We start from the raw sequence: 25,728 nt of genomic DNA, 5'->3' as shown, positions 1-25,728 counted from the left end.
GCATGCCCAGCGAAAACTCAGATGGAGGAGAGCGGGGGGTAGCAGAAACAAAATGGTCCGGGTATACCTCTCTGAAAAGAGCCAGGACCTTACGAAAGTCAATGGGTAGAGGAGAAGACTTGGGTTCTTCCACGTCTGATGAGGGATCCAGGTGCGCAGCTTCCTCCTCAGAAACCTCATCACCAGAGTGTAGCGAAGTGAGAGGTAATGTAACAGCGGTATGCTGAACAGCAGAATCTGAACAAGCGGGTGCATAAACACTTGTGGTTTCATCCTCAAGTCTCTGTTGCTGAGTTAAAACCTGAGGTTCAGGCTGCAAAGACTGGTCAAGAAGAGTAGAGGAAGGTAGGCGCATGGGTTGAGGTGGCTGACTCCTAGCATGAGTTTCTTGTCTCAAGAGTTGCGCTTGCTGTAAGGGTTGCGGATGCGCAGTAGCAGGTTCCTGAGGAACGAGTTGAGGTTCCTGAGGTGTGAGCTGCGAGAGTTGAGGTAGCGGCTGCGCAGAACGCAGTTCCTGTCTCGCGAGTTGAGGTTCCTGAGGTGCTAGCCTAAGGAGTTGAGGCTCTCGCCTTGAGGAGGGTTGAGGTCGCTGCAGCGAGTGCTGAGGTGGCTGGCTCATGGATGGAAGAGGTTGTCGTACCTCAAGAGGTTGTTGCCTCGCTGGTTTAACCGCAAGAGGAAGCGGAGGAAGTAAGGCATAAGACTCCTGCTCCCATTGCTGAGGTTGCCTTAAGGAAGGCGGAGGTTGCTGCACACCGCTGGTAACTGGCAACTCAGAACGCGGTAAGGTAGCCTGAGGAACCTCAACTTCGTGCGCCTGGCAGACTGGACTGCGGTGAGGCGGAGCGCTCGCAGGAGGAGGTGTAACCTTCTCAGCCTGAAACTCACGCATTAAGACCGCAAGCTGTGACTGCATGGACTGCAGCAAAGTCATCTTGGGGTCAACAGACGCTAAGGTCTGCTGAGGCAAAGCCTTAACAGAAGATGAGGTCTGTTGCGGCATCACCTTACCTCTCTTAGGAGGTGTGCAGTCACCTGATGACTGCGGAGAGTCAGAGCTAATCCAATGACTGCAACCAGGTTGTAGAACTCTTGAGGTCTGGACTTTGCGTTTGAGAGGTCTTGAGACCTGAGTCCAGCGTTTTCTCCCCGACATTTCTTCTGCAGACGAGTAAAAGACGGGCTCAATCGTCTGCGGGTGGGAGTGACGGTCTCTGTAAGACACGCCCGCAACCACCGAGGATACTTCTGTGCGCCGATCAAGGCCTGCCGAACCCTTTTGCCCTTCGACATTGCTTCTCCCCTGGGCTTGGGAGCTTGCAAGAGGTCCCGGACTGGGAGGACGACTGGCACGCACAGAAGTACCCTCACGCACAACACTGACACTGACACTAGCACTTGGCACCGCACTGACACTAGCACTTGGCACAGCACTGGCACTATCACCTCCCACTGCACTTTTGACCTTAAGTTCTTTGACTTCTGCCATAAGAGACTTATGGTCACTAACCACCGATTCCACTTTGTCACCTAAAGCCTGAATGGCACGCAAAACATCGGACATATCAGGTTGAGCACAAATAGTAGGTTCGGGGGTAGCCACTACAGGGGGAGGAAAAGGTTGAGGATCATGAGGTGAGGAAAAAAGCGAAGAGCGAGAAGAACTCCTCCTAACTCTCTCTCTCTCTAACTTGGTTGAATATTTAAGGAATCGAACAAATTCAAGTTCCGAAAGTCCGGCGCATTCCTCACATCGATCTTCCAACTGACAGGGTCTTTCCCTACAGTCAGAACAAGCGGTGTGAGGATCAACCGAGGCCTTCGGAATACGCCTATTACAAGACCTACATCGTCTATGGGGTGGGGCTTGTGAAAGGTCAGACATCTTGAATCAAAGAGCTAGTCAAGGGGGATTCCAAATCAAGCAAAAAGATCGTTAACCATTAATCAAAACCAAATAAAAGCTATCTAAGCTAATAGAGAAGTTTCCAGTATAGCGAAAGCCGAAATCTTAAGAGAAATACTTCACCAAAAGCCGTGAACAATACTCCAAAATTATAAGCGTATCCCAGAACGTCTTGCCGGAAGCACGACAGAGGAAAAATTGAGGTGGTGTCAACAAGAAGTACTGCAGTACCTGGCCACAGGTGGCGCTGGTGAGTACACCCCCTTCTAGTATAGTGATAGCTGGCGTATCCCTCCCGTAGAATTCTGTCGGGCAACGGAGTTGACAGCTACATGATTATCGGGTAAGTTTAATATTGAAAAAACTAGTTTTGTATTAGGGAAAAATACAAATGATTTACAAATTTGTCCTTTTGTCTTACAAACATCGGAAAAGAACTGGCAAAAAGGAATGCAGTAATGGGGCATTCTTCCCTAATATCTTGTCAATCGGGTTTCTGGTTTCTTTCATTTAGTATTTACTTCTAGTTTCTTTCAGGACCCCAATTTTATAATTTTATCAAAATAATTTTCGCCCATGTTTTGCGAAGACTTTTCACCAGCCCATGAAAATAATAAAAATATGACTAGGTTGAACCCTAAGCATTTATTTCAATTAATATCGTACTTTTCTTGCAGCGTAAACCTTTCATATGATATCAATACAATTTCATAAACTGAAATATAGTATCACTCAAAAAAATGATAAGCTATTATAATATAATTTTAAAATTCTTGGACACACTACTGTATTCTATCTTATTTCTTTTCCTCTAGTTTTTATTCTATATATGAAATTTATTTTGTTACTGCTTTATTTTTGTGAAATTGTTAGTTACTTCTCTTATTTCCTTTCCTCACTAGGCTATTTTCCCTATTGGAGCCCTTGGGCTTATGGCATCCTCCTTTTCCAGCTAGGATTGTAGCTTAGCTACTGATTATAATAATAATAACAATAACAGTAAATTAATGATGGGAACCTTGCTATAGTCTTAACAATACTCAAACACCAAAGGTATTTGCACCTGACATTGAATAAAATATCCTTAACCCTTTTATCCCCAGGCTATTTGGAAATTTCCAACCCTTAACCCCCAAGGGGTTATTTTTTTCCCAGCACATTTTGCTGTATATTTTTTTTAAATTGCTCTAACAGCCTTAATTTTTGTCATAGAGAGGTCAGGTTGGTCTCATTCTCTTGGAAAATGCCTGAATTTTCTAAAATAAATATCAAAAATATGAAAAAAAAAAAAATTTATAGCATTTTTTTGCAAGGACGTACCGGTACGTCCATGGGGGTAAAGGGATGGCTTTTGTGAAACGTACCAGTACGTCCTTTGGGGGTAAAAGGGTTAATACTGCTAATAAAAGTATGGTACCAATGAATCTAACATAATTCAAAATAGATTTCATCATAACCTATCTATCTTCTACATGGGTAAAACATTTTGATTAGTTAACAAAACACAATTGAGAATAATGTTACTTAAGGTGACCTCATATTACTGTAAAATTTATAACTTTATTTGAAGTACAATATATCGTCACCCTCATAAACTAACTGCCAAAGTCATTTTCTCCACTTGTTGGGAAATAAAAAAAAACCTTCTCATTTCCTAATTCTTTATATCATTGTGTTGAGCTTCAATTCACAAATTCTAATTCACAAATTCTTCTGTTAATTAGTGAATTGAAGCTCAAGACAATGATATAAAGAATTAGAAAATGAGAAGGTTATTTTTTGATTTCCCAACAAGTGGAGAAAATGACTTAGGCAGTTAGTTTATGAGGGTGATGATATAATATATATATGCAAAGTATATTTAGTGTAAAAACACCAATACTCACAATGGACAATCTTGACGCTCAGCTGCCTTAATGATGCTATTAATAAAAGAGATGGCTTTCCCAACTTCCATCAGATACAACCTGGAAAATAAAATAACAACTTTTCATATGTATTTATATACGGTATTTCCAAAAATGAAACCTAGCTTTTAAAAACTAAAACAGTTGGAAACTAGATAAAATTTAATAATTTTTCCCAATTTTTTCTCACCCAACAGTAAGTGTTCTTCAGTATATCTATGAAAACATAAATTGGGATTTTAAAACTAAAATCTATTATTTCTATAATTACCTTCGGATACTAAATGTTATTTTCATTAGTAAAATAAATTTTTGAAAATACTTACCCGATGATCATGTAGCTGTCAACTCTGTTGCCCGACAGAAATCTACGGTCGGGATACGCCAGCGATCGCTATACAGGTGGGGGTGTACACAACAGCGCCATCTGTGGTCAGGTACTCCAGTACTTCTTGTCAACACCACCTCAATTTTTTCCTCGGTCCACTGGTTCTCTATGGGGAGGAAGGGTGGGTCAATTAAATCATGATCATCGGGTAAGTATATTCAAAAATTTATTTTACTAATGAAAATAACATTTTTCAATATTAATCTTACCCGATGATCATGTAGCTGATTCACACCCAGGGTGGTGGGTGGAGACCAGCATACATGTTAACAAAGAAGCTAAGTATCCCGTATTTTATTTTATTAGTTATTCAAAAATAACATAAAATAAATAAGTACCTGGTAAGGAAGACGACTTGAACCATTACTCTGCCTTTATTAAGTACGTCTTCCTTACTGAGCGTAGCGGTCCTCTTAGGATGCTGAACGACTCTTAGGTGCTGAAGTATAAAGGGCTGCAACCCATACTAAAGGACCTCATCACAACCTTTAACCTCGGCGCTTCTCAAGAAAGAATTGACCACCCGCCAAATCAACAAGGATGTGGAAGGCTTCTTAGCCGACCGTACAACCCATAAAAAGTATTCAAGAGAAAGGTTAAAAAGGTTATGGGATTATGGGAATGTAGTGGCTGAGCCCCCGCCTACTACTGCATTCGTTGCTACGAATGGTCCCAGGGTGTAGCAGTTCTCGTAAAGAGACTGGACATCTTTGAGATAGAATGATGCGAACACTGACTTGCTTCTCCAATAGGTTGCATCCATAACACTCTGCAGAGAACGGTTCTGTTTGAAGGCCACTGAAGTAGCCACAGCTCTCACTTCATGTGTCCTTACCTTCAGCAAAGCAAGGTCTTCTTCCTTCAGATGAGAATGTGCTTCCCTAATCAGAAGCCTGAATTAGTAAGAAACTGAGTTCTTAGACCTTGGAAGAGAAGGCTTCTTGATAGCACACCATAAGGCTTCTGATTGTCCTCGTAAAGGTTATGACCTTTTTAGATAGTACCTAAGAGCTCTAACTGGGCAAAGTACTCTCTCCAGTTCGTTCCCCACCAAGTTGGACAGGCTTGGGATCTCGAACGACTTAGGCCAAGGACGTGAAGGAAGCTCGTTTTAGCAAAAAACCGAGCTGCAAGGAACATGTAGCCGTTTCAGATGTGAAAACTATGTTCCTGCTGAAGGCGTGGATCTCACTTACTCTTTTAGCTGTTGTCAAGCACACGAGGAAAAGAGTTTTTAATGTGAGGTCCTTAAAAGAGGCTGATTGGAGAGGTTCAAATCTTGATGACATAAGGAACCTTAGGACCACGTCTAGATTCCAGCCTGGAGTGGACAACCGACGTTCCTTTGAGGTCTCAAAAGACCTAAGGAGGTCCTGTAGAACTTTGTTGGTGGAAAGATCCAAGCCTCTGTGGCGGAAAACCGCTGCCAACATACTTCTGTAACCCTTGATCGTAGGAGCTGAAAGGGATCTTACGTTCCTTAGATGTAACAGGAAGTCAGCAATCTGGGTTACAGTGGTACTGGTTGAGGAAACTGCATTGGCCTTGTACCAGCTTCGGAAGACTTCCCCTTTAGACTGATAGACTCTGAGAGTGGATGTCCTCCTTGCTCTGGCTGCCTCCTTCGAAAAACCCCTAGCTCTTGAGAGTCTTTCGAAAGTCTGAAGGCAGTCAGACGAAGAGCGTGGAGGTTTGGGTGTACCTTCTTTACGTGAGGTTGACGTAGAAGGTCCACTCCTAGAGGAAGAGTCCTGGGAATGTCGACCAGCCATTGCAGTACCTCTATGAACCATTCTCTCGCGGGCCAGAGCGGAGCCAACCAACGTCAGCCGTGTCCCTTTGCGAGAGGCGAACTTCTGAAGTACCCTGTTGACAATCTTGAACGGCGGGAATGCATACAGGTCGAGATGGGACCAATCCAGCAGAAAAGCATCCACGTGAACTGCTGCTGGGTCTGGAATCGGAGAACAATACAACGGGAGCCTCTAGGTTATCGAGGTAGCGAACAGATCTATGGTTGGCTGACCCCACAGGGCCCAAAGTCTGCTGCAAACATTCTTGTGAAGGGTCCACTCTGTGGGGATGACCTGACCCTTCCGGCTGAGGCGATCTGCCATGACATTCATATCGCCCTGAATGAACCTCGTTACCAGCGTGAGCTTTCGATCTTTTGACCAGGTGAGGAGGTCCCTTGCGCTCTAGAACAACTTCCACGAATGAGTCCCTCCCTGCTTGGAGATGAAAGCCAAGGCTGTGGTGTTGTCAGAGTCCACCTCCACCACCTTGTTAAGCTGGAGGGACTTGAAGTTTATCAAGGCCAGATGAACCGCCAACAGCTCCTTGCAATTGATGTGAAGTGTCCTTTGCTCCTGATTCCATGTTCCCGAGCATTCCTGTCCGTCCAAAGTCGCACCCCAGCCCGTGTGTGATGCGTCCGAGAAGAGACGGCGGTCGGGTTTCTGAACAGCCAAAGGTAGACTTCCTTGAGAAGAAAGCTGTTCTTTCACCACGTGAGAGTAGACCTCCTCTCTTCGGAAACAGGGACTGAGACCGTCTCTAGCGTCATGTCCTTTATCCAGTGAGCAGCTAGATGATACTGAAGGGGGCGGAGGTGGAGTCTCCCTAACTCGATGAACAGGGCCAGCGATGAAAGTGTCCCTGTTAGACTCATCCACTACCTGACTGAGCATCGGTTCCTTCTCAGCATGCTCTGGATGCATTCTAGGGCTTGGTAGATCCTTGGGGCCGACGGAAAAGCCCGAAAAGCTCGACTCTGAAGCTCCATACCCAGGTAGACAATGGTCTGGGATGGGACGAGCTGGGACTCCTCAAAATTGACCAGGAGGCCCAGTTCCTTGGTCAGATCCATAGTCCATCTGAGAATCTCCAGACAGCGACGACTTGTGGGAGCTCTTAAAAGCCAGTCGTCTGACGGAGCCGGACACAAGATCATGGTACTGCTGCACAGTCTGTGAACTGTCAACCATGGGGAAGCGAGGAAGTACAGCGACAACCCGAAACTGTCTAGACTGTCTGGGTCGTACAGACAACTCCTTATCGGGTTGCTGAGGTTGCCGCACTGCGTCACAACAAGTCACTTCTGCTGGTTGTTGAACGTCTTCCCAGTGACACACTGACTCCGTAAACAAAAAATCCTCTAACAAGGACTAAGCTTGGACTGCATGTCTTGCAACAAAGCTCAAGGTCTATGGGAGCAGGTGTGGCAACAGACGGGGTTAGCGACTGAAGCGGAACCATTACCCTCCCTGGAAGCATGTTATGCTTAAATAAAAGTCCATAGGAGGCTAAGCAGCTTAAGGCTCCTCTCCAAATGACAGAGTCCTCAAGGGAATATCAGAAGGAGGGAGAATAGCACTTTCTCATCTACAGGAACCATATCCGAGAAAAGCTAAGTTCTCTCAGTGAGGGTTTCACTGGTGCAAAAGCAGCAGACCAGAAGGCAACGTTATGAAACTGCTTGACAGTCTTGTGAGTTGGCAACAACCAAAGATGTGTGACTGAGGAGCATGCGGTAAGGTATGCAGAGCATGCTGTAAGGTATGCACATGCTGTAAGGTATGCAGAGCATGCTGTAAGGTATGCAGAGCATGCTGTATGTAGAGCATGCTGTAAGGTATGCAGAGCATGTTGCATGGCATGCGGCTTATGCTGCATGGGATGAGGCTCATGCTGCATGGGATGAGGCTCATGCTGCATGGTATGAGGCTCATGCTGGGTTGAGGAGGATGCCGCATAGTATGAGGCTCCTGCCTCATGGGTTGAGGAGGTTGCCGCATAGCATGAGGCTCCTGCCTCATGGTTTGAGGAGGATGCCGCATAGCATGAGGCTCCTAATAGCATGAGGCTCCTCATAGCATGAGGCTCCTGCCTCATGGGTTGAGGAGGATGCCGCATAGCATGAGGCTCCTGCCTCATGGGTTGAGGAGGATGCCTCATAGCATGAGGCTCCTGCCTCATGGGTAGAGGAGGTTGCCGCATAGCATGAGGCTCCTGCCTCATGGGTTGAGGAGGATGCCGCATAGCATGAGGCTCCTGCCTCATGGGTTGAGGAGGATGCCGCATAGCATGAGGCTCCTCATAGCCTGAGGCTCCTGCCTCATGGGTTGAGGAGGATGCCGCATAGCATGAGGCTCCTGCCTGGTTTGAGGAGGATGCCGCATAGCATGAGGCTCCTGCCTCATGGGTAGAGGAGGTTGCCGCATAGCATGAGGCTCCTGCCTCATGGTTTGAGGAGGATGCCGCATAGCCAGAGGCTCCTCATAGCATGAGGCTCCTGCCTCATGGGTAGAGGAGGTTGCCGCATAGCATGAGGCTCCTGCCTCATGGGTTGAGGAGGTTGCCTCATAGTGCTGGAACCCGGCAACTCCCGATGCGGCAACTCACGCATGAAAGCAGGAGGCGCAGCAAGAACATGCGTCTGGCAGGGTGGACTGCGCATCGGAGGTGGAGCTCTCACAGGTGGAGGGTGGGAGCAGGCAGCCGCCGTATCTGCTGAGCGCACAACCTCGGCGGGTTGTAGGTTAACAGGCTACATTGTCAACCTTCCAGCATGATACTCCTGTATGAAGGAGCAAGCTGAGACTGTATAGTCTGCAGCATGGACCACTAGGGTCTATGAAAGACAACAACTAGTGCGGCAACAGACGGAGTTACTGCCTGTTGCGGTACCACCTTGCCTCTCTGGGAGGTGTGCAGTTGTCGTACTGCAGCAAGTCCGAACTGACCCAGTGCTAATGGCTACACCTAGGAGTTGGACTTGCGCGGAAGGGACCGACTTGCACTTAAAAGCTGCAAGATTTGGTCCATGGTTTCTGCGAGAAACCTCTTCCGCAGACGAGGAATAAATGGGCTCTCTCGTCTTTGTGTGGGTGGGGTGATCACGTCGGCTACGTGAGTGGGTACACCCGAAACCACGGAGGGAAACGTCTGTTCGTCGATCAAGGCCTGATGAACCCATAAGTCCTTCGACGTTACTTCTCCCCTGGGCTTGGGAGCTTGTAAGAGGTCCCAGACTAGGCGAACAACTGGCACAAACAGACGAACCCTCGAACACAACACTGTAACACTTTGCGCTTATCACTTTATCACTTTTGATTTTCTGTTTGCACTTATTTCACTGAACTCGAAACTTTAAGTGGTTTGTACCTGAAACACGCAATTCTATCCTTCATTAAAAGTTAGTAATTGCGAAAACAGTATTACAATGTAACAGAAAAACATAATGAAAGATAAAAAATTCAGTGGCTGGAAAAGAGACTAAACACTAGATCAAATAAACTACGTTTAAAATCTCTCACCGCATAAAGCCTGGGAACAAGAATACAGTAAAACTCTAGAAACGTTTACCTTCTTCCCCTAAAGAGACTAGGGAGAAGAGCAAAAACGATAACAACGTTACCCGCTTGAACGAAACGTTTATCCTCCTCTCTCTCCCTCCGTCTCTATCTCTCTCTCTCTCTCTTTCTCTCTCTTGACTTAGAACCTGAGAGATGAGCCCAATTATATATATCGTTAAAACATATTATTGTTAAAGGAAAAAAAAAAACTGAAAGATTTCCCAAATAAAAAGTTCCTTTATTAGAATTAAAACCATTTAAGCTAAGAAAGAATGAACAAAACGCTAGAATCGGTTTACTCTTACTGCAACGTGAAACCGTGAATACTCTCTCTCTATCGTAACGATAGAGCGCAAGTTGAACGTTCTGAACGTCAACAACTGCGGAGACAAAACAAAACGTTAGTTCAACTTTGAAAACAGTACGAGACTATCAAAGAAATTCTTTCAAAAACATAAAAATAGCATAAAATCTTAACAGGTAAAAACGATATGACGGGCTCAATGTTAATTAACTTCGGTTCCAAGAAAAGACCGCCTACTATTAGGAAAGGTCGCATATAAACAAACATAAAAATTAATTTTAATAAGTTTATAATAAAAGGAAGTTAATCGAAGAGGCCTGTAAAAGGCGGAGAGAAATAAAATAAATCTATAACTTTGTTAAGCAAAATAAAGAAAGAGAGTCTATACTCTCTTCGACACCAACACTTCCGTCTAAGGGAAGGGTCGGCCATTTAAAAGTGAAAGAGAGTTCATACTCTCTTCGTCACCAAAATTAAATCAAATTAATTCCAAAAACTTGCTAAGCTAATGATAAAGCTTCCTGAATAGCGAAGGCTAAACTCTAGAGCAAATACATCACCAAATCGTGAACAATAACTCCAGAATCAACAGCGTATCCAAGTAGGTCTAGCCGGTGGCACGACAGAGGAAAAATTGAGGTGGTGTTGACAAGAAGTACTGGAGTACCTGACCACAGATGGCGCTGTTGTGTACACCCCCACCTGTATAGCGATCGCTGGCGTATCCCGACCGTAGATTTCTGTCGGGCAACAGAGTTGACAGCTACATGATCATCGGGTAAGATTAATATTGAAAAAATGCTAATACAGTACAGATATTTGCAAGTGCCCACTTGATTACAGTGAACCCTCGTTTATCGCGGTAGATAGGTTCCAGACGCGGGCGCGATAGGTGAAAATCCGCGAAGTAGTGACAGCATATTTACCTATTTATTTAACATGTATATTCGGACTTTTAAAACCTTCCCTTGTACGTAGTACTGTTAACAAACCACCCTTTACACCCTGTAATGTACAGAACACTTAATGCATGTACTACAGCACCCTAAACTAAAACAGGCACAAATATTAAAGGCGATTTTATATCATGTGTTTCCTAAACACCTAAAAAGCACGATAAAAAATGGCAACCAATGTTTTGTTTACGTTCATCTCTGATCATAATGAAGAAACAAACTCATTTAGTGTACACATATATGTACGTATGGTTAGTTTTTGCATCGATTATATTGATTATACAGTACTGTATGTTGATTTTTTTATTACCAATGTTTTAGTTTACGTATTTTTCTTAGGACTTCCAAATGAAATCTTTTTCTTTATGACGCCGCCTGAAACGACGGCGTGTACGCTCAGTAAACAACCACGCTCAGAACAAACAAGGCATTTAACACGCATGATGATAGTGATAAATAATGATACAGTACATACAGTATTTACAGTACAAAGCATTTACAAAATATGTTACCTTACAAATATAAATTATACAGTACTTGTACGTAGCAAAGCAGGAAAACAATTTGAGAGAGAGAGAGAGAGAGAGAGAGAGAGAGAGAGAGAGAGAGAGAGAGAGAGAGAGAGAGAGAGAGAGAGAGAGAGAGAGATTGTTTTACGTACGTAAATGTAAATTTTAAACAAAAAAAATATGATAGGTTACAACATGTAGACTTTTAAAACCTTCCCTTTAACTTAATGCATACAGTACGTACAGTACTAAACTATAAAACAGGTTAAAGTAAAAAATAAAGATTGTTACTGTACTCACCACGAAAGAAGTTCCAGAAAAACTTGAATGACGATGGCGATGAATTTGCTGCACAGTAGAAATGATGATGATGAAGCTGATGATGTGTTCTACTGTGCAGTCAATGATAGTATTTTACGTCTCTTCAGACGGAGGTGTCTTTTCCTGGGACACCTCTTCAACTTCTTCAATTTCTTCCGAAGGCGTACTAGCAGGAGGAACTGGCTCTTTTTTGCGAGGCTGAAAAAACATTGTGATCGGAAGTTGTTGCCGCTGCTTCTTTTTTCGATCCAAGAGCATCCTGTAGGGAGTCGTGATGTCATCGACCTTGTTGCAGAATTGCATCGCGCGAACCATATCCTCGTCCCACTCTTGCAACATTTCTTTCGCCTCCTTCATATGGTTGCAGAACTTGGCGAGCCGTTCTAATGTTAAGCCCGTTTCTTCTACATTTTCTTGGGTCTCTTCCTGGGTACCCTCACTCTCTTCCTCACTTGCCGATTTCGTCAGGTCTTCGAGATCTGCGTCAGTTAGGGGCTGGGAATGGCAGTCCAACAACTCGTCGACGTCTTCAGTCGTCATGTCGCCAAACCCGTCACCCCCAATTATGGCAGCCAACTGCACAGATTTCCGTATTGCAGAGTGTTGGATTTCCGACGGAGTAAATCCCTTGTCGTCGTAAACAATATCGGGCCACAGCTTCTTCCAGCTCGCATTTACAGTTGCAGGTTTCATCTCTTGAAGTGCCTTTTGAATATTCTGCAGGCACGTGGCTATGGTGTACTGCCGCCAGTACGCCTTCAAGTTGAAGTCTTCATCCTCGTCATCTTGGGCAGCATCCACACACGCAACGAGGTCCGCCAAGGTATTCTTCGTGTAGAGGGCCTTGAACGCCCTGATAACCCCCTGGTCCATTGGTTGAATTAATGACGTGGTGTTGGGTGGCAGGAACTCAACCTGAACGCCCTCACGCGACAGGTCAGTTGCGTGTCCACCAGCGTTATCCATAAGGAGAAGGATCTTGAATGGCAAGCCCTTCTCTAAGAGATATTCATGGACTTGCGGGATGAAACACTGGTGGAACCAGTTGGAGGTCAGCATCTTCGTAATCCATGCCTTTTGATTATGCATCCAGTACACGGGAAGGAGATTCTTATTTTTGTTTTTCAAAGCGCGAGGATTTTTCGACTTATAAATAAGCCCCGGCTTTAACAAAAATCCAGCAGCATTGCCACACATCACGAGGGTAACGCGATCCTTGAATGCCTTAAAGCCAGAGGCTTTGGCTTCCTCTTTGAACAGGAAAGTTCGCGACGGCATTCTCTTCCAAAACAAGCCGGTTTCATCCATATTAAACACTTGTTCCGGCTTGTATCCACCTTCAGCGATAATGTTCTTGAAAGTCTGGTTCACGTAAGTTTCAGCAGCGGCAGTGTCAGCGGAAGCAGACTCCCCATGCAGGGAAACGCTTTTCAGGGCGAAGCGTTTCTGAAACTTCGCGAACCATCCTTTGCTGGCGGAAAAACGTTGTTTCTGACGCTGGGAATCAGTGGAGGTCCCTGGTTGAGGATCATCTACATCATCATCTTCTTCAGCATGGTCGCCATCGTCGTCATGAGGTTCCTTTGCCGCAAAATTCTCATACAAGCTCAAAGCCTTTGTTCGGATGGTGTTCGTATCCAACGCTATGTTCTTCTTCCGACAGTCGGCAATCCACACAGCTAAAGCACCTTCCATGCGTACGATCGTTTTATTACGCGTTGTAACGACTCGCTTCGCTGATCTGCTAAAGGTGATTGCAGCAGTCTTTCTAATGTTCGCCTCGTCCTTCCTGATGTAGCGAACGGTGGATTCGTTGATGCCAAAATGGCGGCCGGCGGCCGCGTAACTTCTACCATCTTTTAACATGTCGAGAAGCGTAACCTTCTCAGCTATCGTCATCATTCTTCGGTGGCGTTTAGGCTCACTACCAGCCTTACTAGAAGCAGAACGCTTGGGAGCCATTGTAACAGAAAGTTCAACAAAAAGTTCAACTTAAAACAGTCGCACACAGCACAGATTCAACTTCACAAACTTAAGAACGTCTACTCAGCAATACGCGGAAAGAGAAAGTGAACGATGCAGTCCCGCGAGAACTCTGATGCTGCGGGTTGGAGATGCGGGCCAAACACCAATCACAGGCTAGATAACAAAACTTGAGTTTTGATTCGTCATCTATCAGCGCTTGAACCAATCACAACCCGTCTTATACAGTACTATGGTGCGTTGATTACTCATAGAAGATGTCCCGCGCACACTGAACGTACGTAGATTAAGTACAATACCGTAATAATAATAAATAATGATAATAATACTGTACAGTAATAATAATAATAATAATGATTAATAATAACAACAATAATAATTTTATTAACAACAACAACAATAATAATAATAATAACAATAATAATAAAAATTTACGTACGTACGCTATTTTACGCCTCTCTCTCTCTCTCTCTCTCTCTCTCTCTTTCTCTCTCTCTCTCTCGTACGCTTACAGTACTTATTCGAAATGTGATTTTTGCAACAAAGAATATTATTGGATGCAGTACTGTACTACGTACGTATACATACAAAAGATTCATGGAAAAGAAGCACATCCATTACAGTACACACCATTCTAATATGGTATGACTGCATCTGATTTGCGTTTCATGTTCGATTTAATTTTACTACGTACTGAATTATCGTATGATCACATTCTCTTTTCGTGTTTTATTTCTTTCTGTGCTGAATTATATATCATATGTAATGCAATGAACAATCAGTAAGAGCAGATATTACTATAATTACAGTATTAATGGAATTACAGGTAACAAAATATCGTATTTGGTTATCTTCAGATTTCGCGGTATTTTCGAATTTTCCGGAAAATCCGCGATATGTATATATATATGGGTTATGGGAAAACCCCGCGAAGTGGTGAATCCGCGATTGTCGAACCGCGAAGTAGCGAGGGTTCACTGTACCTCATAATAAACAAAAAAGGTTTCTCTCTCTGCCATGTACCCCTCTGTGGGAGCCTTTGTAGTTTGTTGCGACACGCCTGGAACCGCCAGTAAATCGAGTAAAGAATGTCCGCCTGGAACCGCCAGTAAATCGAGTAAAGAATGTCCGCCTGGAACCGCCAGTAAATCGAGTAAAGAATGTCCGCCTGGAACCGCCAGTAAATCGAGTAAAGAATGTCCGCCTGGAACCGCCAGTAAATCGAGTAAAGAATGTCCGCCTGGAACCGCCAGTAAATCGAGTAAAGAATGTCCGCCTGGAACCGCCAGTAAATCGAGTAAAGAATGTCCGCCTGGAACCGCCAGTAAATCGAGTAAAGAATGTCCGCCTGGAACCGCCAGTAAATCGAGTAAAGAATGTCCGCCTGGAACCGCCAGTAAATCGAGTAAAGAATGTCCGCCTGGAACCGCCAGTAAATCGAGTAAAGAATGTCCGCCTGGAACCGCCAGTAAATCGAGTAAAGAATGTCCGCCTGGAACCGCCAGTAAATCGAGTAAAGAATGTCCGCCTGGAACCGCCAGTAAATCGAGTAAAGAATGTCCGCCTGGAACCGCCAGTAAATCGAGTAAAGAATGTCCGCCTGGAACCGCCAGTAAATCGAGTAAAGAATGTCCGCCTGGAACCGCCAGTAAATCGAGTAAAGAATGTCCGCCTGGAACCGCCAGTAAATCGAGTAAAGAATGTCCGCCTGGAACCGCCAGTAAATCGAGTAAAGAATGTCCGCCTGGAACCGCCAGTAAATCGAGTAAAGAATGTCCGCCTGGAACCGCCAGTAAATCGAGTAAAGAATGTCCGCCTGGAACCGCCAGTAAATCGAGTAAAGAATGTCCGCCTGGAACCGCCAGTAAATCGAGTAAAGAATGTCCGCCTGGAACCGCCAGTAAATCGAGTAAAGAATGTCCGCCTGGAACCGCCAGTAAATCGAGTAAAGAATGTCCGCCTGGAACCGCCAGTAAATCGAGTAAAGAATGTCCGCCTGGAACCGCCAGTAAATCGAGTAAAGAATGTCCGAAATCGGCTCTTTTTCAAGGGAATGATCACAGAATGAAATAGTATTCACTAGTTTTGTAAATGCTTGTCCCAACAAACTACATACTAGGACAGGGTCGCGATCGCCTGAAAATAGAGTAAAAATCATCACTTATCGAATTTTTCACGGGAAGTTTAACAGAAGGAAATAATGAATTCACTAAATTTGTAAATGCTTCCTAATGACCTAACAGGGGGGGGAGGCTAACGGCCCCCTGCGACCCCCCAAACACTGTCGCTATCATACAAACACCACAAACCCACCTAACCTAACCTAGTAATTCCCAGGTCACAACCTCTAGCCGGTGTGATGGTCTGAACGATCCCCCGGTCTCAGAATTCTCCTTGACATTGTATAATGGTTCTTTTCCGCCATTAGCTCGCTTCGCTCGCATTAAAATAAAACATCAAGCTCGTATGTACTGGCAAGCGGTAATGTTGAGCTGCGCACGCTAACATTGCAGGAAAATAAAACATCAACCTCATATGCACTGGCAAATGGTAATGTTCGCGCATGCGCAGATTATCAAGGAAAATTCTGAGACCAGGGGATCGTTCAGACCATCACACCGGGAGCAAGCCCCCGGACTCCCTTCGTAGGTCTCTCTCCTACACAAAAAAAAAGCTATGGGCAGCGCTCTAAATTATATCTTTAAAAAGATAAAATAACTTCATATGGCACCAGCCACCCGTTGAGATACTACCGCTAGTGAGTTATGGGGTCCTTTGACTGGCCAGATAGTACTACATTGGATCCTTCTCTCTGGTTACGGTTCATTTTCCCTTTGCCTACACGTACACCGAATAGTCTGGCCTATTCTTCACAGATTCTCCTCTGTCCTCATACATCTGACAACACTGACATTACCAACCAATTCTTTTTCACCCAAGGGGTTAACTACTGCACTGTAATTGTTTTGTAGCTAGTTTCCTCTTGGTTAGGGTAGAAGAGACTCTTTAGCTTTGATAAGCAGCTCTTCTAGGAGAAGGACACTTCCAAAATCAAACCATTGTTCTCTAGTCTTGGATAGTGCCATAGCCTCTGTACCATAGTCTTCCACTGTCTTGGGTTAGAGTTCTCTTTCTTGAGGGTACTCTCAGGCACACTATTCTATCTAATTTCTCTTCCTATTGGTTTAAGTTTTTTTAGTTTATGTAAGAAATATTTTTTAATGTTATTACTCTTAAAATTTATTTTTCCTTGTTTTCTTTCCTCACTGGGCTATTTTCCCTGTTGGGGCCCCTGGGGTTATAGCATCCTGCTTTTCCAACTAGGGTTGTAGCTTACCAAGTAGTAGTAGTAGTAATAATAATAATAATAATAATAATAATAATAATAATAATAATAATATCGGATCATAGTAAAGAACATCTTCCCCATAAGGAGTAACGATATCATCTGTCCCATCAAACTACATTTTACCCAAAACCATCAACAAAGACCATTATGATAATATGTACATCTTAATGTTATAAACATTTAACATACATGTGCATTAATGTTATAAACATTTAACATACATGTGCATTAATGTTATAAACATTTAACATACATGTGCGCCATCGTATACCCTCTCAATTCGGTATACGACTTAGCAGTAAGGCCGTTATATTTTACCCAAAACCCTCAACAAAGACCATTGAGATAATATTTACATCTTAATGTTGAAAACATTTAACATACATGTACATTAATGTTATAAACATTTAACATACATGTGCGCCATCCCGAGACCCTCTCAATCCGGTATACGACTTTGCAGTAAGGCCTGTAATTAACGTACAAAGGGGGTCAAATCCCCCCTCATATGTAAGAACACAGCTTCTTTGATTAGTTTAGTTGTAAAATATATAAAGTACATAATAACATCTAATGTTATAAACATTTAACATACATGTGCGCCATCCCGAGACCCTCTCAATCCGGTATACGACTTTGCAGTAAGGCCTGTAATTAACCTAAAAAGGGGGTCAAATCCCCCCTCATATGTAAGAACACAGCTTCTTTGATTAGTTTAGGGGTAAAATATATAAGCATTAATGTTATAAACATTTAACATACATGTGCGCCCTCCCGAGACCCTCTCAATCCGGTATACGACTTTGCAGTAAGGCCTGTAATTAACGTACAAAGGGGGTCAAATCCCCCCTCATATGTAAGAAAAAAGCTTCTTTAATTAGTCTAGAGGTAAAATATATAAAGTATATAAGGAAATAGTACCCAAACGTCTCAGGGCTGGTCACTTAAACCTTCTTGACTACGAGGGCTAAATATGCAAGTGTTAAATCTTACCTTACTATTTGAGATCAATGCAAATGGAAATATTCCATGGGGCGTGGCCTTGAATTTGACCTTTTTTAACCGATTTCCATAACGAGACAACAGTGTATTTCCCAAAAAGGTGTAATAGTCAAGTCTTGTTATTGTCACTCTGCAGATTTCATTACATCTGGCAATATGGCGTCATGATAACTTGGGTGTGTTCTATTGAAGAGGGTTGAACTTTTATGGTAATATGCGCAGGTGTGTGTGTTTGGATTATTTTTTTAATTTATTGATTAAAGTTTATTAATTTAAGTGTTTTTGGTAGCTAAAGTGTTTTATTAGGTAAGTATATTTATTCTAGTCTTTATGGGGAGGTTTACTACATCACGCTGTACTAACAAATAAATTTTGAACTTTTATGGTAATATGCGCAGGTGTGTGAGTTTTGGATTATTTTTTTAATTTAATGATAAAAGTTTATTAATTTAAGTGTTTTTGTAGCTATGTATATTTATTCTATTCTTTTTTGGGGACGTTTACTACATCACGCTGTACTAACAAATAAATGTTTTATTTTCGATAGTAATCTTAACAAAATTTCCTTACGGTGTGTGAGTTTGGATTATTTTTTAATTTAATTATAAAGTTTATTAATTTAAGTGTTTTTGGTAGCTAAGTATATTTATTCTAGTCTTTATGGGGAGGTTTACTACATCACGCTGTACTAACAAATATTTTTTGAACTTTTATGGTAATATGCGCAGGTGTGTGTGTTTTGGATTATTTTTTAATTTAATGATAAAAGTTTATTAATTTAAGTGTTTTTGGTAGCTAAGTATATTTATTCTAGTCTTTATGGGGAGGTTTACTACGCCAGCTTACACCAAGAAATAAATATTTTCATTTCGATGTTAATCTTAATAAACTCTTCTTGCATTGCGCAATTTAATTTGGATTATTTTCTAAGTTAATGATAAAAGTTTATTAATTTTAGTGTTTTTGGTAGCTAAGTATATTTATTCTAGTCTTTTTTGTGGAGGTTTACTACATCACGCTGTACTAACAAATATGGTTGAACTTTTATGGTAATATGCGCAGGTGTGTGTGAGTTTGGATTATTTTTTAATTTAATGATAAAGTTTAATAATTTAAGTGTTTTTGGTAGCTAAGTATATTTATTCTAGTCTTTTTGGGGGAGGTTTACTACATCATGCTGTACTAACAAATAAATTTTCGAATATGTGCAGGTGTGTGAGTTTGGATTATTTTTTTAATTTAATGATAAAAGTTTATTTATTTAAGTGTTTTTGGTAGCTAAGTATATTTATTCTAATCTTTTTGGGGAGGTTTACTACATCACGCTGTACTAACAAATAAATGTTTTATTTTCGATAGTAATCTTGACAAAATTTCCTTACGTTGCGCAATGCTATAGAATTCTTGTCACTGTGTATTACTATTTCGTTTTTTTAGATATTAATAAAAGATATTTGATAATTTAATGGCAAAGTTTATTAATTTAAGTGTTTTAGTAGCTAAGTTTATATATTCTAGTCTTTTTGGGGGGAGGTTTACTACGCCAGCTTACACCAACAAATAAATAATTTCATTTCGACTGTAATCTTAATAAAATCTTGCATTGCGCAATGTAATTTGGATTATTTTCTAATTTAATGAAAGAATTTATTAATTTAAATGTTTTAGAAGCTAAGTTTGTATATTCTAGTCTTTTTGCCAGCCTACACCAACACATAAATATTTCCTTTTCGACTGTAATCATAATAAAATCTTGCTTTGCGCAATTTAATTTGCTTTATTTTCTAATTTAATGGAAAATGTTATTAATTTAAGTGTTTTAGAAGCCAATTTTGTATATTCTAGTCTTTTTGCCAGCCTACACCAACAAATAAATATTTCCTTTTCTATGGCAATCTTAATGAAATCTCAATACATTGCGCAATTCTATGGAATTGTTGTCATTATATTACTATTTCGTTTAAGACATTAATCAAAACTAGTTCAATATTAATTAAATTAATTGTATTGAGATCCCAGGTCCTACTTTACATTCAGATCTCCCTGGACAATTCTATCCTGTTCGTAATACTAGGCAGGCAGTTAATTCTAATAGCCAGGCCTTCTCCATCATAAGACTCAATACTACGCAGTACTCTAGAAGTTTTATTCCAGCTGTTACCAAGTTGTGGAATGATCTTCCTAATCGGGTAGTTGAATCAGTAGAACTTCAAAAGTTCAAAGTTGCAGCAAATGTTATTTTGTTGACCAGACGGACATGAGTCTTTTTATAGTTTATATATGACATTTTTGTTGTTGACGTTGTTAATAGTTTATATATGATATATCTCTTTTGACATTACTTTTTTTAGAATGATTTATTGTTAATTTGTTTTCTTCAGTTATTTATTTCCTTATTTCCTTTCCTCACTGGGCTATTTTTCCCTATTGGAGCCCCTGGGCTTATAGCATCTTGCTTTTCCAATTAGGGTTGTAGCTTGGATAGTAATAATAATAATTTTTTATAGTTTATATATGACATTTTTGTTGTTGACGTTGTTAATAGTTTATATATGATATATCTCTTTTGACATTACTTTTTTTAGAATGATTTATTGTTAATTTGTTTTCTTCAGTTATTTATTTCCTTATTTCCTTTCCTCACTGGGCTATTTTTCCCTATTGGAGCCCCTGGGCTTATAGCATCTTGCTTTTCCAATTAGGGTTGTAGCTTGGATAGTAATAATAATAATAATAATAATAGTGCTTACTTTGTTGATTTTGAAGTGTTGAACAGTGTTAGTGTTCAATGAAATGCGCTGAATTTTCTTCTTTCTCAAGTGTTCAGAAATCTATTTACAGAAAACGTTAACGTGGCTGCTTTGTAAACAGGATTCATTCATTGAAAACATAATGTAAACAAATAAAAGTAAATAAACCATTGTCGTAAACAAAATCGCATTCTTCTTTTCATTTGCTGTCCGATAAAAAACAAATTCTTGTTATTTTCTTTAAATCATTCACAAAGTCATAATATGAATGAACATGGTCAATAAAAATGAAATTTTCAGACTTGTTACATTATTATTATTATTATTAAATGCTAAGCAACAACCCTAGTTGGAAAAGCAGGTTGCTATAAGCCCAGGGGCCCCAACAGGGAAAATAGCCCAGTGAGGAAAGGAAATAAGGAAAAATAAAATATTTTAGGAATAGTAACAATATTAAAATAAATATTTCCTATTTGAACTATAAAAACTTTAACGAAACAAGAGGAAAAGACAATAGATAGAAAAGTGTGCCCGAGTGTACCTTCAAGCAAGAGAACTCTAACCAAAGATAGTGGAAGACCATGGTATAATCCCATATAAGTTTTAAATTGGCTACTGTATAAACAAATTCTTGGTATTTTCTTTATATCATTCACAAAGTCATAATACTGATGGACATAGTCAATAAAAAATGAAATTTTCAGCTTCATTACATCTTTGTAAACAAAAATATAATCCCATATAAGTTTTAAATTGGCTACTGTATAAACAAATTCTTGGTATTTTCTTTAAATCATTCACAAAGTCACAATACCAATGAACATAGTCAATTAAAAATGAAATTTTCAGCTATATTACACCTTTGTAAACAAAAATATAATCCCATATAAGTTTTAAATTAGCTACTGTATAAACAATAGGGGTGCACACATCAATAACAAACTGAATTTTTCAGCTTTATTACATCTTTGTAAACAAAAATATAATCCCATATAAGTTTTAAATTAGCTACTTTATAAACAATAGGGGTGCACACATCAATAACAAACTGAATTTTTCAGCTTTATTACATCTTTGTAAACAAAAATATAATCCCATATAAGTTTTAAATTAGCTACTCTATAAACAATATGGGTGCACACATCATACACATACATAGATAACGTACATTTATTTTATAAGTTATATGTAAGCATCAGGGTTCAGTAAAAGTTTTAATATCTCGAGACCAAAAATTTCAGGAAAACAGACTCTTCCTTCTTCTATTGCATTTTGATAACCAACGCTTTTATCCATCCGTTCTTCACTCACTTATTGTTCTTATATTATTGTTATTATATTATTATTGTTGTTGTTGTTGTTATTTAACAAAATAATACTAAAATAATAATAATAATAATAATAATAATAATAATAATAATAATAATAATAATAATAATAATAATAATACAGGTCCAAGGACCATAGCCGTCTAGCCTAGAAAATAAATTGATAAGTAAAACAAATAAATAGAATTTACTAAGACAAATATTAATGGTAAATAGATGAGTAACATAAAAATTACAAAACGAGACTTTGTGTACATCATTTTTTTTTCTGTTACACATTAAAGCCATGAATAATTTTCTCTTCCCGTTCACTAAACATTTTAGTCTATCCAAATTTTTACTCTTTTTATTCCTTCCTGCTAACCCACTTACCCTCAGACTCCATCTGACAATTTTCCATACTCTATCTGTTCCTTCCAAATCTTTGTTATTATTTATTAATCCATTCCGCCATGTTCTCCTTGTGTACCGTTTTTACTTGTCTTAATGAATTTATAGTCACATTTCCTATCCTGCCCAACTTGAACTTAGATTATTAAATTTTTACTTCCACTGTATGGTAATCAGCTATACTTCACTTTGGCAACTGTTCTTCCTACCACACTCCTACCATACAGTCTACAACTAATGCATGTTCCCTTGTGCTTTTTCTGGACGCAATTAGGCACGGGAATAGTTACAGATGGATTCAAATCATAGTCTTAGGTAGTGGCATAGCCTCTTTACCATTGCCTTCTACTGTCTTGGATTAGAGTTCTCTTGCTTGAGAGTACACTCGGGCACGCTGTTCCATCTTATTTCTCTTCTTGTTTTATTGAAGTTTTTGTATTTTATATATGAAAAATGTAATTTAATGTTGTTATTGTTCTGAAAATATTTTATTTTGATTGTTTATTACTTCTCTTGTAATTTATATATTTCCTTGTTTCTTTTCCGGTATGAGCTATTTTCCCTGTAGATTCTAGAGCTTTCAAACATGCCGCCTGAGACTATATAATAAGCCCTAACTAGCTAACCGAAAGACTGAAGATATTAAGGCTTTCAAGAAGAAATTGAAGACTTTCTTGTTTTCTAAGTGCTTCGATAATGTTGATTTGACAATAACCGTGCAATATGCAGTGTGAAATGCTGAGTGCCTTGAAATGAATACGAAGGTCCTGTAGTGAATAGGGTTTCATGCAGTATAGTAGCATGCCAAGAGCATGTTGTATGGTTCAAGGTTCCCGATTCCTAAATTGCTCACTCCGCAAAATAAGTTTGCGGTCACTCTATCGCTTTATGGATAGGTGCAAAGCTTCTAAGCTTATTCTTATTATTGTAATGAAGCTTATTTTACCTATACCATAAATAAATCATTGATGAAATTCTCAATCTTTACTTTTATCTCATTCTATCTTGAAGTAGGCGATGATGAATGGAGAAGTATTGAATTGAGAGCTCAAGGTAGAGACGACTGGTGAAATCGAGGCCCTCTGCGTCAATAGGAACAGGAGGATATGATGATGAGGATGATCTTGAAATCAGCTAGGATAACACCTTGCTGTCATCAGTTTTGGCCAGTTTATTTAGAAGTTCTTCTTTCAAAAGCATTCCCCTACTTATTAATGCTACCAGATCCCAAATAGGATTTTTCGAGAAGCATCATCACTTGAGATACAGTTCAATATGCAACGCCATCTGGGAGTCTTGGAGTCAGTCGTCAGTATTTTGACGTATGTTGCTTATTAGTGCCAACAAATGTTTGTCTTGATTACATGATTATCTCTTATTTATCTTTTTGTGTGTTTTTCTTTTAGCTTATACCGATTGGCAGATAGCATTACAGCTCTTATTTCTTTTCTTATTCGGATAAAGCATTAGTTTTTTTTTTATTGTTTTGCTTGTACCTTAAGAGCAAGCTGCCAACGTCTGTATGTTAAGAATGCAGTCATTTCTATTCTTTTTATGGCTATAAATTCCATCTTGTAAAAGAAAAGAAACATTTTTTTCAATAGAAATTTCGCCCGAATTTGTAAATTTAGCGAATAGAACATTCTTTTCAGCAGTTGATCACAAGAGAAAGAATTGTTTTGAAATATTGAAAGACAAAATTTTAAACGATATTACTCCTGTGCCTAAGTAATTTTTTACACCTAAGAATACAAAGTTAGCTTATTATTATTATTATTATTATTATTATTATTATTATTATTATTATTATTATTATTATTATTATTTTTATTATTATTACTTGCTAAGCTACAACCCCAGTTGGAAAAGTAGGAGGCTTTAAGCCCAAGGGTTCCCTCTTTTGACGTTTCATTATTCATTATATGAAACCAATAAACAGTTGATATGTTGGTTTTAGTCTTTTTAGGGAAAGGTAGTGTTTTACTATTAAGGTATGAGATAAATATCAATTATTATTATTATTATTATTATTATTATTATTATTATTATTATTATTATTATTATTATTATTATTATTCAAAACTACAACCCTAATGGGGGAGCAGAATTCTACAAGGCCAAGGACCCCAACAGGGAAAGCAGCCTAGTGAGGAAAGGAAATATGTGAATATCACATAAACCATATATAATTAATGAATAAAGAGTTTGAAATATTTAAAGATCAGTAACAACGTTGAAATAGATCAGACATATAAACTATAAAAGGAGACTTATGTCAACCTGTTCAACTGAAAAGTATTTACAAAAAGTTTGAGCTTCTGAAGTATTTGAACCTATAGTTAGCATAACCTTCAAATACATTTAGATTTAAAGGTCGCTCATGAATGGCAGAGGCAAGGGACAGTGACATTGCCCTAACAAGCAGGACAATGCCCTAGAGACTGACCATATATGATCAGCGCCCAAGTCTCCTCTCCACCCAAGCTAGGACCAGGGAGGGGCAGGCAGTGGCTGCTGATGACTCAGCAGATAGACCTATAAGCTCCCCCAAACCCCCCAACCTTAGCTCACAAGGATGGTAAGGTTGCAGACACTAATGGCACTAACGAGTCTGAGCGGGACTCGAACCCCCGACAGGCAAACCCTAGGCAGTGACGTTACCAATCAGGCCACAGGGATTCCACCACACCATGATAGTGAATGGTCTTCTCATGGTCGTAATCTCATCCAGGATTAGTCTCTGTGAGTTCAAACCTTTCAGCAAATTCAGGTCGACAAGGGTTCGAATCCTTAAGCTGTTCTAAATTTATGGAGATCTTAACTTTACTTATGTTATCTTGGTCGTAATCTCATCCAGGATTAGTCTCTGTGAGTTCAAACCTTTCAACAAATTTAGGTCGACAAGGGTTCGAATCCTTAAGCTGTTCTAAATTTATGGAGATCTTAACTTTACTTGTGTTATCTTGGTCGTAATCTCATCCAGGATTAGTCTCTGTGAGTTCAAACCTTTCAGAAAATTCAGGTTGACAAGGGTTCGAATCCGTAAGCTGTTCTAAATTTATGGAGATCTTAAGTTTGCTTGTTTTATCTTGGAGTCCTGTGTTCTTGGTAAATAACCCATGGGTGGGGTGTGAGGATTTGTTCGCAGTTTCCCGAAAACATCTTGCCTTACGTATTGTACCGCAGGCATTACATAATAGTATTTGTAACGTTCCTTCGGCTCATGACTGCACTTACTTTTATACTTTCTGTCTGTCTAAGCTTAAAACTAATTCACT

The 25,728-nt window shown here is 40.1% G+C and overlaps 1 protein-coding gene across 1 annotated transcript in view; it reads right to left on the bottom strand.

Moving 5' to 3' along the window:
• LOC137653762 (uncharacterized) overlaps positions 1–18,144 on the bottom strand; it is a 40,083-nt gene extending 21,939 nt beyond the window's left edge. The window contains exons 1-2 of the mRNA XM_068387389.1: positions 17,974–18,144; positions 3,793–3,873 (exon numbers count right to left, since the gene is read on the bottom strand). The gene's annotated coding sequence lies outside the window, so the exon portion shown is untranslated. The remainder of the gene's footprint in view (positions 1–3,792; positions 3,874–17,973) is intronic.
• Between the last annotated feature and the right edge of the window lie 7,584 nt (positions 18,145–25,728).

The sequence above is a fragment of the Palaemon carinicauda genome, chromosome 14 (assembly GCF_036898095.1).
Source record: "Palaemon carinicauda isolate YSFRI2023 chromosome 14, ASM3689809v2, whole genome shotgun sequence".
Classification (NCBI taxonomy): Eukaryota; Metazoa; Arthropoda; class Malacostraca; order Decapoda; family Palaemonidae; genus Palaemon; species Palaemon carinicauda.
The sequence above is the reverse complement of the archived record's forward strand: the minus strand, read 5'-3'. Positions and strand labels throughout refer to the sequence as shown.